The 24,140-nt window shown below is 32.0% G+C and overlaps 3 long non-coding RNA genes across 3 annotated transcripts; all 3 read right to left on the bottom strand.

The window, feature by feature from the left end:
- Positions 1 to 2,912, bottom strand: LOC148609663 (uncharacterized). Its single transcript, XR_015914469.1, has 3 exons — positions 2,781 to 2,912; positions 2,429 to 2,521; positions 1 to 1,570 (listed from the first exon to the last, which is right to left on the bottom strand). It is a non-coding gene; the product is annotated as an uncharacterized LOC148609663 (long non-coding RNA).
- Positions 2,913 to 7,100: 4,188 nt separating this feature from the next.
- LOC148609662 (uncharacterized) lies at positions 7,101 to 11,057 on the bottom strand. Its single transcript, XR_015914468.1, has 2 exons — positions 10,423 to 11,057; positions 7,101 to 10,141 (listed from the first exon to the last, which is right to left on the bottom strand). It is a non-coding gene; the product is annotated as an uncharacterized LOC148609662 (long non-coding RNA).
- Positions 11,058 to 16,601: 5,544 nt separating this feature from the next.
- LOC148609661 (uncharacterized) lies at positions 16,602 to 23,299 on the bottom strand. Its single transcript, XR_015914503.1, has 3 exons — positions 22,754 to 23,299; positions 18,998 to 19,134; positions 16,602 to 18,019 (listed from the first exon to the last, which is right to left on the bottom strand). It is a non-coding gene; the product is annotated as an uncharacterized LOC148609661 (long non-coding RNA).
- Between the last annotated feature and the right edge of the window lie 841 nt (positions 23,300 to 24,140).

Genomic DNA, 24,140 nt, shown 5'->3' with positions numbered 1-24,140 from the left:
AACATTTCTTATAATTTAATTTGTAATCAAAACTGTGTTTTTTTAACAACAAATAAAATTCTTTATCATCAATAAAGCTTGTTACAGTTTACGTCAGAAGTCCAAGCACCTTCTGACGCTCCCTGTTCATGATCAATAGTTACCCAGGGTAGTAAAAAGTGTCAAAATAAAATATTTCAAACATAAATTTACTAATACATAAATACATTCAACTTAACATACAATATCACTTCTAATAGTTGTTTGATACATAATTTTTGATGAATATTAATTTTGAATTACTATTAACTGAGTTAATTGTAGTCTTCAATTCTTTAACAAAGATATCAAAAGTATTAACATGTTTGGTTCTATGTTTAGATACATAGTATGCTTTATAAATAGAAAAACCTATTATAGTTAATAAGAGATTTAACCAAAAATATGTTTCATCAAATATTTTATATCCCAAAACAAGATGTTTTAAAGTAATCTAAAAATTCATGTTACATACACGAAAAATTTCTTGTATTTTTGTCCAAAAATTATCTAAGCACGAACAGGATATAAAGTAATCAAAACTGTAATGCAACTGCTTGAATATTGAAATTTATTATAAGTCTTTTCCATGGACCTTATTGAGAATTTGGTGCACCAGCCTGGGATGATTTTTGATGCATAAACAGTTCAAATTATGGTTCATGTTTTGATAAATTTAGATCACATATTTTGTTTTTGAAAACATTTGATAACAAATAACTTTATTTAAAATGAAGTTTAAAATAAAAATAGCTATGAATAAATTAAATATTCCATTTATTATGATTTGAACATTATAAGAAATTTTGGAAATAATATTTTCTTGTGTTTTGCTATGTACACATACACTTCATGCCATTGAAAAAAAAAACAGATATGGTATAATGCAACAAATGCAAACCACCATTACAACCAGCGGTAAATTTTATACAAAAGCGATCATAGCAAGACCTTCATTATGAGGATAACCTCATCTAGTAGTGAGCTCTGAAAGGTCCCAAGTAAAGATTTAAGTATTGTCATTTTCTATGCATAGATAAAGAATACAACAGACAATTAGAGACAATGACTGAATCAAACATAAAAAAAGCTTTTTTTACACAGGACATTATGTATAAAATTCTAGATATTTAACAAGTACGTGTGTAAATGATTTTTTCTTTAAAACAAAATCATGACCACCCCCCTAATCAATTAGTCAAAAAAATACATAACCCCCTTCAGATACTTCTATTTTTTCATTGACCCAACCCCTACTTTTTGCCGGCCCATCCCTGGTGATAAATAATCACCGGCCCCTTAATGCATTTCACTTCATCTCTTGATTCTAAACTTTTTCTAGAATAATTCAACGTTCTGCTATGCAGGATAATAATGACCCTATCAGCAATTAACACGCTGTTACAGTATCAAAATATCAAAGAGAAATTGTTAATTGTCCAGGCAAGTCTGTAAAGACACCTGTGAAACTTGGATGTTTCCATCGTCTTAACTGGAGCCTAACATCCAATTAACAACTCCAAGTGCCATAAATTGATCCGACGAACCTGTCCTGTAATAAAACAAAGACTTATTCAGTATATAAATGTCAAACAAATACAAGAATGCAAATTGAACAAATATAGGCTTTTTATATATTATTGAATTCAAAAGAGTAATATAATGAAAAAATGCTTAAATAACATCATGTGAATTATCGTTTCAACTACATTGTACCGAGAAGATATAAGGACAATGTGAGTTAAAGTAAACAGAAATTAGTCATACTATATTTTGGAAGGATGTTCAAGTTTGATAATAATTTCCTGTCATTTTACAAATTCTTATATAAACATTTGTTTTCAATGCTGAAACATTTAAGATATGACAGTTATTTTCTTTCGGTCTATGAAGAAATAACTTTAATCACGTGGTGCACACTGGCATTGATTTTATTTAAAATAAATTATTACTAAAATCCCTTTTAAAGGAAAAAAATAGGCAAAAAGGAGATTTATAGATACGTTTTTTTTAATTTGAATTATTTGATTATTACCAGAAAAGTAGTTAGTATGTTTATGAAATATGATAAAATATCTAATAGTTATCCTTTTGAATTTTACAAAATCCATGCACTAGATTTTTTTAATTCCAGTATACTTTATAAAATCTTGAGAAAAATATTCAACATTAACGTTAAAAGACTGGAAGTTAATTCACCGACCTATGATTTTGTACTTAAAATTCTAATGTATGACCATCCATTTTCATCATTATAGTTACTTTATGTTCTTTGTTGTGTATGTCTGTTTTCCATGTCTGGTCTTTGTCCCTGGATTACATTATTTTGATTACCGCTATAACCTTGGTTCCCTTGATTACTCTTTCAATAAGTGTACACAAAGAATCGCCATTTAATTATTGTTCTTACCATTTTACTAAAGCTAACTGTTGTTTTCCCGTTTCTACTTTGTTACATTATTTTCGATTCTTTTGATCTGCAAAAACGGCCCAGTCGCAAAATCTATAATAAAAAGAAACGATATTAAAGTTGCATTGATAATTTATATTGGAAGTACTTTCAATTGTGTGTGGTTCCTTGTTTTCCTTATAATGTACTTAGATTTTGCTGAATTGTCCTTCTCTTTTGATGATGCGGTATTTGATTGTCGCCTTTTTTTTTAATACAAAATTTTGCAATGAACAACTATTAGCAGTATAAATAAGTTGAATGCATTTTTTTCTGTGAAAGTGATTATTACCCTAAAATTTAATCGACTTACCACATTCAGCGAAAAGAAGGTGAAAAGGTAAAAAAAGTTAATGCATCAAATCCTAGATGGCTTCTTTTATATGCAGTTGTGAAAATCCCCCAAACCCATGTTTGACAGTTAACAAGATTCAAGGAAAGTCCCATTTCTAATTTTAAATGTTTTTAAATATAGACCAGAAAGAGGGAAAATTATGGAAACGCATATGGTACACCCCTTGTAAGGATACTTTGTGGCAAATAAGTCAGAATGATAAGTTATATTGTGTGTTATAAGCTGGAATTGTATCACTATGTAAAAGATAACATATCGGAATGATGTAGAAAAAAAATGAATAACAATGTCGACTTGCTAATATTAATGTAATGACATGTTAGTAAGATGTCGACATGTTGAATTCAACTTGTTTATTTATTATGTCAACTTGTATATATATGATAATAAATTGTCATGTTGAAATCAACATGTCGACATCTTGTTTTTATGTCATTGCATTTATATGAGCAAGTAGACATTGTAAATTCAATTTTTGCTTTATTATTCCGACATGTTGATTTCAACATGATGATATATCACAAGATGAACAATTCGACGTTATATGTTGACATCATCAATAAACAAGTTGAATTCAACATGTCGACATCTTACTAACATGTCATTACATTATTATTAGCAAGTCGATATTGTAATTCATTTTTTTCTACATCATTCCGACATGCTATCTTCAACATGATAACTTGATTCCAGCTTATAACGCACAAAATTATTCTGACTTATTTGCCACAAAGTATCCTTACAAGGGGTGTACGGTATGCGTTTCCATAGTGAAGCGTTCATGGGGAATCAGATAACCATATGCACTTATTTCAATCAGTAGACTTAAATAAATCTGTTGTCACATGAAACATGAGTGTAACTTAAAAGAGAATGATTGACGAGTAGCTGTCTTTCTATAAGATAGAAAAATTTAACATTACATATCTATCAAACTTTTTGCCTTGCCTGTAGTAAATCAAATATAACTAAATTAGTTTTGAAAGGAATATCTGACAACATTCCTATAACAAAGAATCTTTGTTGTCATTAGGCATAGATTTCCAATCCCTGTAATTTTCGTTCTAATTTCCTAGTAACTTATCTGTAAAATCACTATAGATTAAGAGAGAAAACTGGGACCGTTTAGATTTATTACCTTTCCTTAAATAGAAAACAAGAAAAGAGAAATTGATTTTTAGAACTTCCCCGAGGAGTCTCTTTAATATTTGGACACCTTCATTTTATATTATTATTTATGTGATAGAGATAGTTAATTGTTACCAATGACTTTTGACGTTTTTATTTTATATCGAAATTGACGATAGCGAGCATGTTAACATTACTACCTATTTAAGCGGTAATCAAAAGAATGTAATCCAGGGACAAAGACCACACATGGAAAACAGACACACACAACAAAGAACATAAAGTAACTAAAATCATACATACAAATGAGCAACTCGGACTCCACTAAAAACTGCGAGCATGGACCAGGTGCATCGGTAGGGTAAGCGTCCTCTGCTTTTCTAGAAACACCCGCCGAGTTGCTCATAAAAAGTCAAGTCCGGGGTAGACAAACGAGGAAAGGGAAACTATGACCAGTTGAATAAATCATTTTTCATGGTGCTGATGGATACATCATAACGATCCACGAGTTCATGATGACGACCATAAAACTTCTGCCGTGATGAGTTCAATCTTGTAGCAACATAACCCTGTTCCAGAAGCCTATTTGTTAGACTTCTTGTTAGTCACCTATAGCTTTATACTGCTGATATATCAATTAAAACTTCACATCATATTAAGAAACTTTCGCTCACTTAATGAAAGATATTGGCTCAATTTATCATTGATACTGGACAGTTCTGATCTGTTTCGCATTTTGGCTTTTTAAAGTTTTAATGGTTTAAACGATTTTCCAAATACCAGAATATTAACAATCTATGAATATATATGATATATGACAATCTCTGGCATATTTCTGAGTTGCACTACCCTAATTGGTGTTTTTTTCTAATACAACGTCTCACTTTCGGACACCCATGTAAAGACCTAGCCCACCTTGTTACCGCACTACGGTACCAGTTATTGCGTCTTCCGAGTTTTATGTGATTTCAATTAATTACAAAATGTATAACTCTTCAGGTAGATTTGAAAGTTCAATGCATTATATTATAACAACTAAGGTATTTAAAGTGTCGAATCTTTGCAGAATGTAACTGGTTATTGATATAAGATAAAACTGGAAAAAGTGGTATATTGCTTTTTATTTAATTCATCCTTACATTAAAATATAAAGTGTGCCATGTATTTGCACCTTTCAACATTCAGATTTGTGTCCTATACTAAAGATTATGTTATCTCTTTCTTAATTTAAACGCAAGTTAAAAGATTCATGATTTCTTTGGCATGCATAAGTTGGAAAATTATACTTAACGATCAGGTATACATATTGTGTATTCTGATCCACTGTATATGCTTGCCTGGATAAAGTAACTGTAGATATCTAAGGCACATGGCCGTCTATATCGATGAAAAATAAAAAAAAAATAAATATATAAAATATATATAATTTTGTGTGTAATAAACACTTTGTTTGGTAAAAATATAAATAAGAGTAACCCTTTTTTATCACATCACATCAATGCTTTCGTTCCAATATTAATGAAATGATAAACTGATTATTGTCTCGAAAAAGAAAAAAAAAACTGATCATGGTAACAAAACGAACGTGCACGTGCATCTGTCTTCGAAAGTAGACAACCCAGAGCACATGTTCAAAGACCTCTTATAAATTAACTGTATTATGAACAGATCAAAGATATAACAAAAATGGATATTGTGACATCACTGGACTGGTTGCAGCTGGTCCCAAAAGCAACATTGTACACAAGTACTACTAAATAGAAATCAAAGTTGCAGAAATGAAACGGTACATCTTCGAGATATTGGATATCGGTGAAAGCAGGTGGAATGAATCTGGAAGAATAGTAACAGCATCATAAGAATTGCTTCTTTTTTCCAGTCGTGAAGTTGAATATCATCAAGAAGATATGGCTAAGAAAGTGTGGGTTCGGAGTTTAGGGTGTAGGTTTAGGGTTAGGTTTTGGATTAGGGTATAGGTTTAATGTTAGGATTAGTGTATAGAACAGGGTAAGGGTTTTGGGTTTGTGTTTTGGATTAGGGTATAGGTTTAATGTTAGGATTAGTGTATAGAACAGGGTAAGGGTTTTGGGTTTGTGTTTTGGATTAGGGTATAGGTTTAATGTTAGGATTAGTGTATCGATTTGGGTAAGGGTTTAGGGTTTGTGTTTAGGGTTAGGGTATAGGTTTAATGTTAGGATTAGTGCATGGATCAAGGTTAGGGTTTAGGGTTAGTGTTTAGGTTTATGGGTTAGGATTAGTGTAATCAAGGAAACCAAGATTATCGCAGAATCCAAAAGAATGTAATCCAGTGACAAAGACCACTCTCAATAATGGCTTGAAAAGGGCACTGATTTAATGGAAACCAACTAATTACAGACCGATAAGTACAAGACTACGTGGAAATACACCTATATCAACATTTTACATGGTTATTTCCAACAAATAAAAAACGCTTTCTACGACCACCTGCAACATATGCTTGATAAAACACATAACCATGACATCAAACTCATTATGGGTGATCTATGTGCTAGAGTGGGCAATAATAATGCTTGATATAAAAGAAAAAATAAAAAAAAAAACATGAATGTAGAACAATGAATGAAAACGGTTAAAGACTTGTGGAATTCTGCTCTACAGTTTATTCATAGGCGGCACATTAATATTATTATCCATCGATATCTTAATAACATAACTTGGTATGCCTCAAATATAGAGAACAATAATCAAATTGACCACTTTATTATCAATAACACACGGAGAAGGTCCACACTAGATGTAAAAGTGAAAAGAGTAGCTAATAATGAAGTAATCGCAAACTTGTAAAAACTATGATCAAACATAAACTCAGATCTACTGGCAGAAAATATCACCGAGGAGGCACTTTGATATAGACAAGATAAATAACCCCAGTATAAAAAACCTTCAGAGTCAAGCAACAAAACTGCACTCCAAATGCTCCAAAATTTGGAAGAAGACACAGCAGATAAAAAAGGGCAAATATCAAAGATCATAACATAGATGTTTTGAAAAAAAAGTAAAAAAAAAACAATAGAAGCTCGAAATAGAATGAAGCAAGGAACGAATAACAAAATTGATTTGCGGAAAACAAAAAGTATCACCTGACATCCCTATAAAAGAGTATAAAAACCCAAGAGGCTTCAGATGGTGATCTTTTCAACTTCAGAAGAACTTGCTTTTGATGATGATATTGCCTTACTATCGCACACTCATTAACATATCAAAGAAAAAACCAACAATACAAACTTGTTCCAATCAAATCAGCTTACGAATCAAAGACAGACAATCTGGTAATGATTCTCTTCAATTTCAACTCATTAAAGGGAAAGACCACCTTTGTATTAAGTTCGACTCTTATGATACAAAAACTTTCACTGTTCAAACCGACTTCGTGACGTCACAACTCAACCGATCATGGTGGCTCCTATAGACGCGGGAAATTCAAATTGCCTAATTTTAAATCGCGATTAATTAGTTAAGAAAAGAAAATAATTTTATTTCAATTCAATTTTCATGAACATTTAAAAGACTAGTTTCGATATTCATGACTTGAACAATAACATGGTCTTCTCCTTCAACAGAACTACTAAATGGGCAAGCACTACCTCAGGCAGATACAATTACATATCTCGGCAATACAGTTGCTGGTATTGAAATTCGACAAAGTTTGTCAACATCTTGCAGAAGATATGGAAATCTGGATACATGTATATAGTACACTACACGCATTAAATTGAAGCTATACAAGATATGTGCTATACCTAATGCGTTGGATGGTTCAGAGCTGAAAAATGACTGAGGCTGACCAACAAAAACTCTCCGCATTTCAAACAAGGCGCCTAAGGGTGATCCTCCGAATATTTTGGTGAAATAAGATCACGAATAAAGACCTCCTCAATGGATGCAATCAAGAAGAAACGAGCAAGAACATCATTAAAAGAAGTTCGTAATGAACAGTAAGTAAGTATGTAATTAAGAGAATAATTAAATAAACTATGGACTTAAACTACATAAAAGAAAACTGAAAGTGAAAGCGAAGCAAGACATACAGAGACAAAATATTCCTAACTTGGGACAGGCACAAATTTACGACGTTGCTTAATTACTTCGTAGTAATCACAACCTTCCCTTTTCTAACTGGCCACTGTAGAAAAATACAACACAACTGTACTGACCTAAAAATCATTTCAAAAAGTTCTAAGTCCTTTGGTAAAACAGACAAAAAGAAACTTATGATACGTAACACAAATGCACAAACAAATTAAAGGACTACTAGCAGTTAACTGACATGCCAGATCTAGACCAGTTTTAACCTACAAAAGTTATGTCCTTATCGTATGCAATTTAATCATAATTCTCCGTTTGCAGGGTTAAGATATATAGTTCATTATAAGCCACACAATAAGGACACAACCCGTGTCATATCAAAACTGCTTTTAAATATAGTGTGTTAATTACTATGTACTAAACTTACGAGAGTAACAATGTTTATATTAAAATTGCTATCTTGAACGATTTGACATCAGTATTATAACTTAACCCCTTACGAATGAATCTATTCAACACAATAATCAATTTATTGGGTTAGTATTGAGCTTTCCGTGATTTGTGAAGATTATTACCTGAAAGTGTAGTTTAGATCCTTGCATGCATAATTTTTTACAAGTACATCTGTGTTGAGAATGAGTTTGTTGTATCGTTTGACAAAATTTCGTGAATTTTTTGTGAACTTCTTATATGAAATACTTTGATGTAATAGTTTCTCGGTTATATAAAGTTTTATTTCGTTAAAATCCGAAACATTGTTTCAAATACAAGCAAATCTAACAAATTGTGTAATGTAAACACCATGTGATGGTGACAAGAAGACGTCACCATCTAAAAACGGAAAGTTAACAATAAGGAATGAAACATGATTCATTTTATCATAAATTTTAGTATAAATTTATCATTATTGATATGAATACTAAGATTAAGAAACGAACATTGTTTATTATCAGTATTTGCCTTTTATAAAGAAATTTCTACAGAATTTATATCTTTGGTTTGAATATTATAGTCGTCGGTGTTAAGAGTCAACATATCGTCCAAACGTATTTTACTATTAACGTTCCAAGTGCTTTCCATGTAATTAGTTTCTTCAGCACCTTAGTATGAAGTTTTTTATAACACAACTCATACGTTATGCCAGAGCTTGCCGTAACTACACGAACTTAATGTATCGCGCTGGACTTCTTACAATTTGGCTTCTGGAACAGGGTTATGTTGCTACAAGATTGTAGTCATCACTACAGAAGTTTTATGGTCGTTATCATGAACTCGTGGATCGTTATGGTGTATCCATCTGCACCATGAAAACTGATTTATTCAACGTGTCATTCTTTCGAATTCCGCTAGAATATTGGTTCCCTTGATTATTCACGCCGTGCTGTTGGTTGAAAATCCACACATGTCATGCCGCTTTTGTTGCAAATCAACACTTGTCGTGCTTTTGGTTGAAGATCAACATATTGGTAACTGGAGATTAACACACGCCGTGCTAATCGCTTAAGATTAACACACGCCGTGCTAAACTCTAAAGATTAACAGACACCGTGCTGGATTTTGAAGATAAACACACGTCGTGCTGATCACTAAAGATTAACACATGCCGTGCGAGACTATGAAGATTAACACATGCCGTGAAAATCAATGCTCGCTTTGTTGCTTGTTGAAAATCAACACACATTGTGCTGTGTGATGAAGATGAATAAAACTTGTGCTGCTGGTTGAAGATCAACACACGATGTGCTGCTGGTTGAAAATTAGCACACGATGTGCTGTTTGTTGAAGATTAATACACATTATGGTGCTCGTTATAGATCAAAACACATCTTGCTGTTGATTGAAGGTCGTTTGAAGATCAACAAGTTGGTGACAGAAGATTAACATACCGTGCTGGTCACTAAAGATTAACACCCGCAGTGCTAGTAGCTGAAGCCCCACACATGACATAGTGCTTGCTTATCAATACTGAACTCTGAAGTTTAACACACCACGTGCTAGACTCTAGACTTTGAAGATTAACACATGTACAAGCGGTGCTGGAATCTGGGGATCAACACAAGCCATGCTGGTCAATAAAGATTAACACACGCCGTACTGGTCACTGTAGATTAACAAACGCCGTGCTGAAATATGAATATAAATAAAAACTCCAGGCATGTCTGGAAGACACCCGTGAAACGTGGATGTTTTCAATACACGAAACCGGAGCCATACATTCATTTAACAACTAAAAGGGCCATACATTTATCCGACGAATGTGTTCTTTAATTTATTCAAATTATCGTTTGAAGAACCTGTCCATGTAAACAATCAGGCATCCCATGTTATGATAGGTACAGTGTTGATTATATCCCATTAAATATTTTGTACCAATGTGGTGTAATTATGCATTTAACTAGCTTACGTTCTTCTAAAAACTCTTCACCATAATGTCTGGAGATCTGTAGGTAATGTGTTGTATTGAGCCATGTAGGTGCTGCATATTCTACCTGGAACAGAATATTGGTGATGAAATACCCTGGTTCAATAATGTGCACGGTCACTCCATGTCTCTTCAGTTAAAGTCTATAAAAAACATACAAACGCCCTTTTACATAAATTCTAAAAGGTTGTCCATGTATAATTCCGGCTGATCCTATGATATGGGTGGCACAGTGTAAATGTTATCCTACTGAATATTGTGTACCAATGTAACGTATTTATCATATATCAAATAGTATAAAGTGTGTTTTAAATCGACAATAGGTTGCTCAGATAATAACATAGCAACCAAACTTTGCTATATTGAAGAGTTATCCTTTCATCAATGAATTTCACTGATTTCTATGCAAATCATTTCTCTTCTATCTGGTTAACCCAGAACTAACATCCAACTTTAAAAAAGGATGCATTTATGATATGAAATGGGTGAAAATTTTTGAGAAAAAAAAATGTATTGCCATGTGCCACCGACCCACTGCCAAGTTTTTGCTTAACTGTTTATACTGAGAATGTAAAAGGCCAAAGATAAATTTGTCTTAACATAATTTGGAAGGATATTAAAACTATATCATACCTACTACAAGAAACATCATTTCTTGTCATCTTACAAATTCTTATAAATACATTTATATTTAATGCTCAAAAATCCGTTGATATCGGATCACTACATGTAGTTTGACCACTACATGTACTTGTTGATTATTCATCTTCCCATATGAAACAAAATTCAGCACTCTTCTATACTTCATATTAATTGGTTCAACGCTTTCACAGCAATAATAAGGCTTAAAACATTCCTGAAAACAGGTGTTTGCAATTTGCAGGTGATGTCTTTAGAAAAGAAAGAAGTAATTAAATAGAAATAAAAGTTAATTCTTGTTTAACATTGATTACCAAATTCAATATTTTTTTCTAAATGTTTAACAATATTTGTTATAGTTATATCACGTCAGGAATTAATAGAACGTATTTCTTATTATAATCAAATTGCTTCTTCTTGTATACGACACTAAAAAAATCCATTTCTGAATAACATTGTCTTTTAGTTTAAATGTTTTATAGGATTAATTTTCTAAAGATTAAATATTTACTACCAGCCTATGGACTACATATTTAATCTTTAGAAAATTATTTATACATTTTACCGTAGGTCCGTTGATTTGATATGCACATTCTTTATTAAACGAGAACACTGTTAAGTATAAGCTTTCAAAGCAGGCTGTATCCAGCCTCTGTTTATATCGCTACATACATTCTATTATGCGTCATGATGATGTAACTAACCAATATGAAGATTCTATCTCATCTGCAGAAAGATATCACGTCTTAGGTTTTTGCCGATATTCTAAAAAAATATTAAATTTGCAGTAGAAATTGTGTGCACAAGTATCTGTGACAGGGGTCATAATTGATTGAAGTACCGCTTTTGTTGTTGCAAAATTCTAGTCCAAAAAAAGATAATTAATCAAATCCTAACTGATTGCTTTAGTATGAAGTTCTAAAAATTCCCAAAACTTCTGAATGGAATTTTCGACAGATAAAAATAGGCATGAAAAGTCCTAATTCTAATTTTAAATGATTATTCGGTTAATGTGCACACTGTAAACATACTTATCCATTTAAAAGTGCAGATGTATTCACATCCTTTGAAATGTAATTAAATTGAAAATTCAAAGGAAGGGAATATACCACTACGACGAAAACAAATGTGTTAAAGCCCCCTGTGTCTATGACAAAAAGTCATTTGTACAGAATGTGATTTAAAATGATGAAGAGATCGTTAGCAAATTACTGCATTTGAAAGTATATATTCCTTTTTTTTTTGTAAACGTATTATTTTTTTCGCTGATTCTGTCAAGTGATCATATTCGCTGGTATTATTTTTTTTCTTTCAACTGTGATTTGATTTATACAGTATAAATCTAAAAGTTTAACCAGTTTAACCAGTTTAACGTGCACTGTTTTTTCCCCGTTTTTCTGTCCATTGAGAAATAGGACAAAAATCAATACGGTTTAGTTTTGTTAATTCAGGACCCCTTACAGCTTTATTTAATCCTTAAGAAAATGCAGTTCAAATTTTCTTTTTCAATTTCGTCTGTGCTGCGGAAATATGGCTTTATGTTGTTGAATATTGAATATACGTAAGTTAACGAGATAGTATACATATTTGGAGTATAGAGATGCATCTCTGACAAAAACTATGGGAACTACAATGTATCATACCGAATCCAGAATCATCGATCTGAGAACTATGAAGTCTTCATATACTTTAAAAAGCAATTATTTAAGAGATTTTAACGCATTTATGATATTGAAAATCGACCTTGACTGAATTTTGTATCAAATTTTTTGTATAACATTGTACTCAATTCGCTAAGGGGATTTGAGAGTTGACGGATAGCATTTTTATTGAGATTTAGAATCTTTAAGATGTAAATATAGACCAGAAAAATCCGTGTAAACGCGAATATTGATATCATGAATGATTAGCAATTCAAATTTTGATGACTTAAGGAATTTAGTTTATTTATGATCATATTATGACTTTCGCCATCCATATGCAGCGTGAAAAGAGGTTATTTCTTATTGTCCGATCGAGCACCACTACATGTACTTGCCGATTATTCATATTCCTATAACAGTCCTGCTTTTTATAGTTGACAACAAAACCCAGACATTTAGGGTTCGTAACTTGATTCAACCAAATATAAACGTAGAGTACAAAGCCCTGTAATAACAAATACATACAATAATTGTATAAGACTATGTATTTCTATAAGTAAGATATATGAAACATAAGTAATTTACGCTGTAAGTAAATCTCCCTAAAGTACAAATGACATGAACTCCCATCGAGCCATGACATTGACATGGTCTATTCATTTCGATACGACATACATTACGCCGATAATTATCTACATCAAATACACAAATAATGTATATTTTTCATACAAGAACATTCCGCGAGGTGTTCTGCACAATAAATAACAAACTACTTCTTGCAAATAACTTTCATCGGCTTAACACCAAATTATCGATACAGATAATTTAAACGTATCTGATCATACTTATAGTAATGGCAAAAAATAACCCGACATAAGTAACAATAAGCACATCACTATTATTAAATATGATCCTAAAACAAAGGGAGATAATCACTAGTAGAAACTACGGAAAATAAATATGAAATATCTGTCACAGTAAGTCAAGCCAATCGTAAATAAGATAATACAATCAACTACATTATACTCAAAAACTAGCAGTACAATTCTTACACAGACACTAGAGTTATAAGCACCTGCAAAACATTAGCACAACAGTTAATACAAGATTCAATAGATCATATAAACCTTTCAAAAATACGTACAACATAAAGTGTTTTAATATAACGAAGTCAAAATAAAATATATGTCTTAAGCTCATTCCATTTCTCTTTATGACCCATTACAAAAGACAAAAAGATCAAAGGTCGCTGTCGAATAAATCGAACACTCAGACAATGCTCGTTCACATTAGGCTCATACAAAGGAAACATGCAGCACCAAAACTACATCTCAGTAATACTCAGGACATAGGAAAACTTACTCTGAGACTGATGTTGTGAATAGTAATTCATACTTCTATAAACTGTCAGGACAAAGAGCCAAAATGAGGAATATGACTTACCATGATTTCTGGTATAATACGCCTCTATAATTCTGGTCTTTCAACTGCACTGATCAATAAGCTAAAGCTTCATGCAAATGTTGCATGTGAAATGAAAGTGTTAAATAATTAGATAACTTTAATTCTAAAATATTACAAATATAATGACCAGCCATCATTACTAAATTTCCGTCAAAAATTAATACCTGACTAGAATAAACAACTAAAAAGTAGAATACCTATACCAGGTAACTCTTGATTACTCTTTAAAATATCTTCCGTATAATTTACATTCAACGACAGAAATTGTAATTTGTACTTATATATTTGTATAAAAGTACAAAAGTAACATACAAAACGACTATTTTATTATACTATAAAACAACATTTCAAAAATACAACAAAATACAAAATTGAAATAAAGGGGAAAACCCCAACAAAAAATACAAATGGTAAATAAGAGTTCATATTAAACAACCAAAAATAAAAAAAGTGCTTTGTTCGTCTGGTCTTTTCCATAAATTAAGCCAGAGTTACCTATTTTCCTTTTGGTGCGAAAAATAGCCTTGACTCAGACAAAAATGTACCCGTATATCACTAGACCATACGAATCAAAATAGTTGCTTTTTAAATAACACTTGTTTGCGTTGTAGTGTATTGGTTGTGCATAATTGTGGATACATTGTATATCAAAGCAGCACTTTAACACATCATTATGATAATAATCAAATTCGGAAGCTGTTATTTTCAGCTATTCGGTAGAACTAATCATATTCACGATATAGGTGTTTATCAAACATCAAGAACATTTGTTCATTTGACAGTTTGTCGATGAGAAATTAGTGAAATTCGATTCAGATGTTTATCCTAGATGTGAAAAGGGTGAAGAAACAAAAACAAACAAACACAAACAAAATAATAAAAAAACAGAACAAACAAAACAAACAAACACACACAAAAGATAAAAAAACCCCAAAACACAAGATAAGTAAAATAAAAACAAACTTAGATATATCCTGTTACAAAATTGAACTAAATTCTATTTTAAAAAATATATCAAATGTACAACCAAGGAAAGAAAACATGAAGAAAGTCAGGAAAACATAAGACAAAATATCTATTGCACGTAATAGAAATTAATCTAAGATATCATAATAGTGCACTTGAAAAAAGCGTAGAACAATGTGCTTTTTTGTTAACTAATTTACATCTTGAAACATTCGGAAAGAACCAATTTACAGCTTTCTAAGAACGGATATTATATTGTCTATTATCATGATGTTTTTTCCTGAATCCAATGTTGGACTCAAGGCGGTGGAGTTCTAGACGAGATAATAATCACATTCCTAAGATCAATTTCTTTAAGGTAAACTAGAATTCTAGCCCCTGTGCCTCTGTCGTCGTCAAAACCATCATGTATACGGCCATCTCTATCAACTAATCGTTGCACAAGCGTGTTATACATTTTTTGTCAGGGATAGAATATTGCCTCTCTCATCTCGGCATACGTTGTAAACAGAGCGGAGCTTGCAAAATAACTATGCCTTTTAACATTTATCGCTTTTGTTGTTACTATCTCAAAAGTTCCTTGACGAGTTTGATGTTGAGAAAGAACTTCACTTACTGGCTTTTGGTATCACCATCTTTTTTGTATACCTTGCACCACTATGAGTAAAAATTAAATAACTGCCTATGATTTTTTTCCCCAACTCTCTATCGTTATACTTTGTTTGAACCTTAATTAGCCGTTTCCCGCATTTTCACATGGGATTGAAGTATTATGTAGATTCCTTTTAATTGACTGTTCTCGCTTTTAGATATTTTCATAGCAGTTTTAGGTATATGCTCTTTGTCATTGTGACCATGAATTTCTCTACAATTGCATGGTCTTGGATTTTCAGATTATGTGAATAGGTCTATGCGGTGTGCTCAATCAATCATTATATTTTCAGTTATTTTCAAATTGTTATTAGGGATGGACTTCAGTTTAGCCACTGCAGTCACTCATACCTGTCACAATGGCGTTTTCACGCATGCTTCTTTCAACAAAATATGAAATTTGGGCCTGTATGCAGTCTAATCGACTATCTACATGGATAATGTATGACTTCATCCTTGAATAATCAATTATTTATGTATGTAAGTTTTGAATTCATTGGTTATTAAGATACTGTCTGTGAGAAAACCATGCAAAATCGCCCAAAAGTGATTTCAGCAATTACTAATAATTAATAGCACATTGGGTAGGACCCCATGTGAAACAAAAAAAAAAAAAACGCGCAAAATATTTTTTCCGTAAAATCCAAGATGGCCGAGATATGGCCGACATTTTGTTTTCTGATCCCTGATCCTTTACTTCATTTAAAGCGTCTTTACAAGAAAGAAAAATCTCGAAAAAGATTTGCAACTTCACACTTTATGTTAATAACATAAGTAACTGCTATGTACTGACATATAATAGTAAAATATAAGCTGGGGAGGGGGTAAAACACTAAATACCCAATTTAGGTATTCTGCCAGCATGTTCACCAGAAAAGATGTTATCATTCATAAATGTATACATCAACCAAAAGACCAAAAGCATTCATCATCATTAGGAATATTTTCCACACAAAAGCACTAATATCATATATGGCACATCAATTAAGACTGACAATGAATATTTAATAATAGCATGTGTGTCCTTTAAGGGGAGATAATTTCTGAAGAATGGATTATGAAAAATATAGCAGTTTCGTTATGGAAGAGAGCTGTACAACGTGTGTCTCTCACTGACAACCTACTTAACTTCTTTAGAATTAAAATATCATGCCAATATCTTGCTGAGAAAAGAGATTCACTTTAATTTCCATAACATGACATACACGTACATTTATGCATTACCGTTAGACAGCCTCATTTGCAGACATACATGTACAATGTACATATGTATATGTAACTTTAACTCATACATGTATGTGTATATATGCAATATATGAATTTCAAACACAAAAAAACATTTTGTACATTTGTATTATTTAATAAGATTTGTAATGTTTTGTCCATTTTGTTTCTATTTCCCATCATAAGCTCCAGAATTCAAAGAGTAATCAAGGGAACCAAGGTTATAGCGGTAATCAAAAGAATATAATCCAGGGACAAAGACAAGACATGGAAAACACACACACACAACAAAGAACATAAAGTAACTAAAATCATACATACAAAGTAACAAAAGTAAATGAGCAACTCGAACTCCACTAAAAACTGGGACCATGGACCAGGTGCACCGGTAGGGTAAGCGTTCACTGATTTTCTAGAAACACCCGCCGAGTTGCTCATAAAAAGTCAAGTCCGGGGTAGACAAACGAGAACAGGTAAACTATGATCCGTTGAATAAATCAGTTTTCATGATGCTGATGGATAACGATCCACGAGTTCATGATGACGACCATAAAACTTCTGTAGTGATGACTTCAATCTTGTAGCAACATAACCCTGCTCCAGAAGCCTATTTGTTAGAGTTCTAGCGAGATACAAAAAGTCTGCGTAGTTTCCGCAAGCTCTGGCATAACGTATGAGTTGTGAAATGAAGCCTCCATACGCAGGAGCCGAAGGGATATTGCCACAGATGAAAGGAAAGTTGACAATTTTGAATGAAAAGTCATCACGTTTGTCGTAAAATTTGGTCAATAGTTTTCCTTTACCATCGATTTCTAAGTGTAGGTCAAGATATGAGGCCGACTTCACAGTGTCTGTAGTATCCTTTATCTCAAGTTCTTTTGGGTAGATGCGATTCAAAGTCTGGATTTATCCATTTGGTTCTTTTTCAATTGGAGGCTCTTAGCGTGTCAACACTTTCTGCACCCTCACACTCTACTAGAAGACTCCTTTTCCTGCAATAGAAATTGACAAGCTCGTTATTTTCATGACAGTTTCAAAAAAATTATTTCTCTCTTTATTGACATCTTTTAATAATTTTCAAACAATACTGTTTAACGAATAAATTTATTACTCAGAATTTCAATGAATACTAGGAATCACCTTTAAATGTATGTACATGTACAAGTATAGTAAGAAGAAAACATCATGAACATTTATTATTTGATAAAGGAAATGATAGACGGGAAACTGCAATGCTTCAATCACCTTCTTGTATTCTTTCACACTTGTAAATCCTTGCGAATGACATATTTAAGATAATTAAAAGGATTAAGGATTTTATTCATTTCAACAACAAAAATAAAGTAATTTGGACATACATGCATTGTTCCATTTTATAAGCAACTCCAAATATAAATATTATAGTTATTCAGCTTTTTACAGACAAAGTAGTTTTAGGAATATGTTTTGTGACTTTTTGTCTTATTTTTCAAGATACTAAAGCAGGGAACAAGCTTTGCAAGGGTCTGACCGCCGATACTATTGAAAATTCTAATGAACGCATAACAGGAAAACTATTTGTATGAATCAATTTTAAAATTATATTAACCAATCATAAAATATGGTCGGTATTTATCAGTGTTTCCTGTAGGTTGTACTTTATTCCTTTAGGCCATTTGGCGGCCAAATCAGAAAACAGCCCGGACACTGAATCCTCAAAGGGATTAGGTTGTACTGTATACGGCCATACAAAAGGTATTCACCACATTAGGAATCAGGCTTATAGACGTTTGTCATATTTACGAAATGGAAGCTTTTTTGGCAAGTTTTGTTTAAAGGGACGTAACCCACGACATCTGACAACCTGGCTGGTGGTCTCATTGGAGAAAGGGAAAACAGAAAACATTTTTATTGCAAATTTAAACTATTTTCACTTCGGTAAATACCTGAATGGTTTGAAATAAGTTATGCAAAAGAATCAAAGTACTTACCACGGCTCTTGAATATTTGAATTTGAAGGCTACTGCTATCCATTGCTCAAATTTGACAGTAAACCAGTCTGTCAGATGACAAATTTGTACAAAAGTTACTCCCCTTTCCTAAAAATCTTCAGAAACGAAGCCAAAGTCTAAAATATGAAAAAGGACTTTTTGTTAATTTTTGTTCATGTGCAACTTCAAAATTGTACATTTGTACTTTATTTAGTAGTAACCGAAATGTTTTGGGCTTTTTGATTTCTATTTTTGTCAAAATAATGATTATACCCGTACATTTGTCTTACCTGTCTTTATTGAATCCATGATTACTGACTTTAGACTAAACATAAGTTTCCGTGATTCTGTCCAACATTTATCAATACATCATTTTGGTCAATCCTTTACACCCATATATCGCAACACTAAAAAAACTGTTGTTCTGTCTTCTTCCAAGGCACCGCTATAATTCATGCTAAATGACAGTCTGCGTTAGGCTAGTAGCCAAATTGTTGATTAGTTAGGCAGTGTTTCATAACAATCCACAATCTCCACTACTAGTCCAGCATTATTACCCATAATTACGTCGATATTTGTTAGTGAAGAAGTTAGATACAGACCCTTCCGATAAAAACGTATTCAAGAAAGAATTAATCATCTTTTTTAAGCTGTGTAAGTTTCATTAGTTTCTTACATGGATGCTATAAAAATATAGTGCATTATCTTTTTGCCTCTCTACAAGCTAATGTTTTGTCAAAAGATATGAATAAAAACTTATAAAATAGAGCAAACATCACATTATAAGATAACAAACTTTTTTTAAAAGAAAATCTAACATAATAACATAAAAAATGTTCCACTGAAATGGTTGGTTTGATGTGTGCAAAACTAAAGTGAAAGTAGAGAAAGTAGCTATTTATAGTTCAAGACTACTTTTCTGTCCGATCTCCGTGGACTCATCCTATTATATTTTTCACATGTCCTGAGAAATGTTACATAAGTGAAAGTTTTATTGAATAAATTTATATATTTAAAAAAACACCTAAAAATATGCACTTCACTATAGAAGTCTATAGGAAAATTAATACGATACTGCGACCTTTTAAGCCAGTTTTTCAAGTAAAGTTGAATATTTAGCAAGTGGTCTTAACCAGCTGAAAAAGTAGTACCCCAATGCAGGTAACACTTTTAAGATGAATTAGCCATCTTTTGAACCTGATTTTTTATGGTAGTTTTTTTTTTGCATTTATGGTTAATCTTTACCAAAGTTGGAAATGCATTTTGTTTTCATGAATTTGTAGGATATCAGTTCAATAGATTTTTTATCTTGATTATTTATGATGAGCTTATCTATATTCAGGTAACCTGAAGGAAGCAGTACTCTTGCGTAAAGGATAGGTTTCAAGTTACAACATATTTTTAGTATGTGGTTAGGACTTGAAAATAATCATTTTCCATAAATTGCCTCTTATATTTAAAAAAAAATGAATATTTTTTTTTATTACTTTTTGTTTTTCTTTCAAATAAATAGCTAAAATGAGTTGCCATATAACTGTGTGATTGATGTAAACAAAAGTCAATAGCCAATTTTTTTGGTGGACTATTTTAGTGGTTCAAATGGACAGATTCTAATGCGGCAAGAAATATAATGGTGTTTTTTCATATAAAAACTGATTTGTTTTCAAAAAGTATCTAAAGCAGACAAATGTTACTATGATATTTGTACCTATAAGCTATTTTTCTTGCATCATAGCTATTTGTTTTAAAGAAAAATCCTTGTCCTGTCATATTGAGGTCGTTTTGTATCTGCCTGTGGTACCAAAATGGCTTAAAATCTGTATTTTCTGCATACGAATAGCAATATTTTTTCCAAACGATGATATTGGTATGATTTTTTTCACAATTTATTATAATTGAAATGACCATATCTATAGTTTAGAACAGTTGGTTGTACCGGTACATATACTTTACCTTAAACAAGCGGCTCCCTTGTGTTAAAGACAAAAAAGGAGGTTCGGATATTAATAATTCCATATATGGAACTCACAAGTGGAGATTAAATAATGATTTGGAACTCATAGTACAGCTACTGTATCTACCATGTCAGAATAAACCACAAATTTGCTTAGTTTGACTAATGCAGCAGCTTTTTATCAAAAATGATATTTTCTGGCAAACATTGAGATACTAGTCTTAGGCCTGGAATAGGGTACCTATGTAAAAATTTTAATAGAAAAATTAATGTTTGTAGCAGGGCAATGATATTCTGGATTTTCAGTATGAAAATGAATACTCTAGCAGCAAAACCACAACTTTTATAATTATATTGAAATGTTTATTAGTAATAGGTACCAATATCGCATTGCATATCCCTGAGCGGGTGTACGTCAAAACATGGATGCTATAAAAATATAGTGCATTTTCTGTTTGCCTCTCTACAAACTAAGGTTTGTCAAAAGATATAAACAAAGACTTCGAAATAGAGCAAACATCACATTATAAGATGACAAACTTTTTTAAAATGAAAACCTAACATAATAACAGAAATGTTTCACTGAAAAGGTTGGTTTGATGTGTGCAAAACGAAAGTGAAAGTAGAAAAAGTAGCTATTTATAGTTCAAGACTACTTTTCTGTCCAATCTTCGTGGACTCAATCTATTTTCTTTGCGGGAAATTATTTTTTCACATGTCTTTAGAAAAGCTACATAAGTGAAAGTTTTATTGAATCAATTTACATATTTAAAAAAAATTCTAAACCTATGCACTTCACTATAGAAGTCTATGGGAAATTAATACGATATTGAGACCAATATGAACGTTTTCCAAACAAATAAAGAAGGAACAGAATGCAGGGGATGGAAACATCTAATTTTTTCAATTGGCCAAATAGGCCCAAAGTAATCTCTTGTATATTGTTTTCCAACTTGTATTTAAATGCTAATCAGAGTTTTTTTTTGTAATTTCAATCTTTTAGTTGACTGCCTTTAATGTATAAATTGTTTTAAAATTGGCATGTGGCATATATAACATATGAAGGAACTGCTCAACAAATTTCGAATTTTTACGAAAAATACTTTTTTTTTCATGTGCATAAAAAGTCATGAAAATGTAAAAATCCCAGCTCGACATTTACAAATAAGTAATGTAAAGCAACGCTGATATTTTAAAAGTAATTATAATGAAATTGAAGCGTTACTTCGGCTATGACATGCTTCCGGGTTGCCCATGTCAAAACAGAAGAAAAACCCCTACAAATCTTCATTTACTTGGCAGCGTGCCAATTTTCAAAACTAAACTATAAAGCTGACTTTCTTAAACTTAAAGGAGTGTTGTTCTTACACTTTTACAAAATTATTTTGATTTAACATTCAAACACTTTAATTTTTCAACAAAAAAACAGTCCAAATGTAATGATGAAAAATGGCGTAAAATCAAAAAAATATATGTAAATACTTAAAAATGACTATTACTATAAATAGAACAATGTTTAACAAGATTCATTAGCGTTTTTTTTTACGGAATCTCAACTTACTACCTTCAACCTCAACATAAATTTTCAGTCAATGTAGTAATAACACTTGAAAAAAATGAGTTTGTGCGTAGTGTTCTCAAAGACAGCGTCTTAATTTCGAAATCATACCGCGATGTTGTTTATGGCAACATCGCCTGCGCTAACTCCAGCGTCCCAGACCACTCGGGCCGCTACGCTATATAAACAATAACTTTAGCTTGCCTGGTGATTAATGCTCTAATGCTGTAATCTAGGTTTGTACCTTAATATATGATATAAAGCATTACAGGTCTGCTCATCTGTGTAGAGGATCACATTATCGACACATGTCACATTAACTGTATATCATACAAACGTCTCAAATTGTGACGACTCTAGATATTGGTTACAGTGCTCTATCGAATCATGGCTGTTTCCTTTCTTTCGGGGCAAAACGAACTAATGTGGATCAAACATGTCTCAGTACAGCTATCCAGTCATTTCACATAAATATGTATATGCACATGTATATATATAGATTTGTATATTACGTAATTCTTGATACTGTTTATTCAAATAATATGTGTACTTTTTTAAAACAACGCAAGCTATTTCACAAGGTTATCTCGATAGTTTGAAAAAAGTCCATCAGCCATAATTATGCAACCTTTCATAATAAGTATTTTCGATTGGCTCAATAGATATTTTAATCACCCTTTATAAAAAAAAAAAAATATTGTTAAATTTTGAGGAAATTCCACTCACGCGGAGGGAACTACTAAACATTTTGAATTGTTGACAATTTTTCAGACCCATCTATGAATTTACATTATCTTCCCTGTAACAATTTGATCCGATGGAGCAGTGTAGCGAATAGAGTCGTCACATTCTGAGACGTTTGTATATATATATGATTATATAAGAAATATCCATGGACTGAGCTATGAATGTTGCAACAGCAAAATAAAACAGATGGAGGTTCTAGAGAGCATGAATAGCTCACCCGGATTGATAAGTAATATTCTATTTTTTGTTCGCATAAAGGGGCCATATCTTTTCTTGGATACAATATCCTGGCAATCATACCTTAGTATCATTCATGTGAATTTAACAATGAATTCTGGCCAATTGTTTCTGTGAAGAAAAATGTTGAAAGAAATAGCTTTGAAATAGCGAAGAAGACGTCGCAATAAGGTAATAATTCCAACATGGCTTTACAGAATTTAATTTTAATGAATAAGTGAACAATTGCCTAGTTCAAAAGGTAAAAAGGAACTACATACAAATAAAATACAACTAAAACGTCAACAATATAATAATATGGGGCAAAACGTATTGAAAAGATGACTGACAACTGCCGACCCACACCGCAGAGACAAGATTCCATTCGAAATTGTTCTTGAATATTGTTGTTGTCTAATAAACAATAAACCATATAAAGTTTGTTTCTAATTGGTCTACTAGTGTCAGACGATCTTTGAAATTGTAACAAAAGTGATTTTGATCTGATAACATGTACACGTGGTTAGCTACTATCACGTGATTATCACATAATTTTGTTATGGATATAAGCAGTAGTGAGCTGATCTAAATAATCTACGGTTATGCCGTATTCTCACAGGAATGTAACTTTCCTGGAGAATGATTTAGATTTATTTGAACCTTTAGGT

The sequence above is a fragment of the Perna viridis genome, chromosome 8 (genome assembly GCF_037379345.1).
Source record: "Perna viridis isolate PV_CMFRI_1.1 ecotype Kerala chromosome 8, ASM3737934v1, whole genome shotgun sequence".
Classification (NCBI taxonomy): domain Eukaryota; kingdom Metazoa; phylum Mollusca; class Bivalvia; order Mytilida; family Mytilidae; genus Perna; species Perna viridis.
This window is presented reverse-complemented; position numbering and strand designations above follow the sequence as displayed.